Here is a 2,500-nt window from a genome sequence, read left to right on the forward strand (position 1 = left end):
CCATCAACTACTACCCTCTGTCTTCTTCCATCCAGCCAATTCCTAATCCAAACCTCCAACTCCCCCTCAATGCCATATCTCCGTATTTTCTGCAGTAGCCTACCATGGGGAACCTTATCAAACGCCTTACTAAAATCCATATATACCACATCTACCGCTTTCCCCTCATCAACCTCCTTCGTCACCTTTTCAAAGAATTCAATAAGGTTTGTGAGGCACGACTTGCCCTTCACAAAACCATGCTGACTATCCTTGATCACATTATTCCTATCTAGATGTGCATAAATCCTATCCCTTACAATTCTCTCTAAGACTTTGCCCACAACAGAAGTGAGACTCACCGGCCTATAGTTACTAGGGCTATCCCTACTCCCCTTTTTGAACAAGGGAACCACATTTGCTATCCTCCAGTCTTCTGGGACTACTCCTGTAGACAAAGAGGACATAAAAATCAAGGCCAATGGCTCTGCAATCTCCTCCCTTGCTTCCCAGAGAATCCTAGGATAAATGCCATCAGGCCCAGGGGACTTATCTATTTTCACCTTTTCCAGGATTTCCAACACCTCTTCTCTACATACCTCAAAGCCATCCATTCTACTTATTTGTGCCTCAGTATTCTCATCGACAACAATGCCCTGTTCCTGAGTGAATACTGAAGAAAAGTATTCATTCAGTGTCTCCCCAATCTCTTCCGCCTCCACACGCAACATCCCCCTACTATCCTTGACTGGACCTATTCCTACCCTAGTCATTCTTTTATTCCTAACATACCTATAGAAAGCCTTAGGGTTTTCCCTAATCCTATCTACTAAGGACCTTTCATGTCCCCTCCTTGCTGCTTTTAGCTCTCTCTTCAGGTCCTTCCTGGCTACCCTATAACTCTCAATCGCCCCAATTGAACCTTCACGTCTCATCTTGAGATAGGCCGCCCTCTTCCATTTAACAAGGGATTCCAATTCCTTATTAAACCACGGCTCCCTCGCACGACCCTTTCCTACCTGCCTGACCGGTACATAATTATCAAGGACACTCAATAGTTGCCCCTTGAACAAGTTCCACATATCATTTACACTCTTGCCTTGGAGTCTACTTTTCCAAGCCACACATCCTAAGTCATGCCTCACCGCATCATAATTTCCCTTACCCCAGCTATAATTCTTGCCCTGTAGTACACACTTATCCCTCTCCATCACGAGTGTAAAAATCACCGAATTATGGTCACTATCCCCAAAGTGCTCACCTACCTCTAATTCTAACACCTGGCCTGGTTCGTTACCCAGAACCAAATCCAGTATGGCCTCACCTCTTGTTGGCCTGTCTACATATTGTGTCAGGAAACTCTCCTGCACACATTGAACAAACACTGACCCATCTAACGAACTTGAGCTATAGCTTTCCCAATCAATATCAGGAAAGTTAAAGTCCCCCATAACAACCACCCTATTACTGTCACTCATCTCCTGAATCACCTTCCCTATCCTTTCTTCAATGATTCTAGGACTATTAGGAGGCCTGTAAAAGACTCCTAACAGGGTGACCTCGCCTTTCCTATTCCTAACCTCAGCCCAAACTACCTCAGATGGCAAGTCCTCATCCATCGTCCTTTCCACCGCTGTAATACTATCTTTGACAAGCAATGCCACACCTCCCCCTCTTTTACCCCCACCTCTAAACCTACTAAAACATTTAAATCCCGGAACCTGCAACAGCCAATCCTGTCCCTGTTCTAGCCATGTCTCCGTAATAGCCACAACATCGAAGTCCCAGGTACCAACCAACGCTGCAAGTTCACCTACCTTATTTCGTATACTTCTTGCATTGAAGTATACACACTTCAAGCCACTTCCCTGTTTACAGGCACCCTCCTTGGAAATTGATGCCATGTTCCTCACCTCCCTACACTCCAGGCCCTGCACCCTGAAGCTACAATCTGGGTTCCCATGCCCCTGCCGAGTTAGTTTAAACCCCCCCCAAGAGCACTAGCAAACCTCCCCCCAAGGATACTGGTTCCCCTCAGGTTTAGGTGTAGACCATCCTGTTTATAGAGGTCCCACCGTCCCCAGAAAGAACCCCAGTTATCCAAAAACTGGAACCCCTCCCTCCTGCACCATCCCTGTAGCCACGCATTTAATTGTTCTCTCTCCCTATTCCTCGAATCTCTATCACGTGGCACGGGTAACAAACCAGAGACAACAACTCTGTTTGTTCTAACTCCAAGCTTCCAACCTAGCTCCCTGAAAGCCTGTCTAACATCCTCAGCACTCCTCCTACCTATGTCGTTGGTGCCAATGTGGACCACGACTTCGGGTTGCTCCCCCTCCCCCTCCAGGACCCGGAAAACACGATCAGAGACATCACGTACCCTTGCACCTGGGAGGCAACATACCAAACGTGAGTCTCTCTCGTTCCCACAAAACCGCCTATCTGTGCCACGAACTATCGAGTCCCCAATTACTACTGCTCTGCTCTTCTTCACCCTTCCCTTCTGAGTAACGGGGAC

Source organism: Chiloscyllium plagiosum, unplaced genomic scaffold, assembly GCF_037043375.1.
Source record: "Chiloscyllium plagiosum isolate Xiang-an unplaced genomic scaffold, Cpla_swu_hap1 HiC_scaffold_53X, whole genome shotgun sequence".
NCBI classification, from domain to species: Eukaryota; Metazoa; Chordata; class Chondrichthyes; order Orectolobiformes; family Hemiscylliidae; genus Chiloscyllium; species Chiloscyllium plagiosum.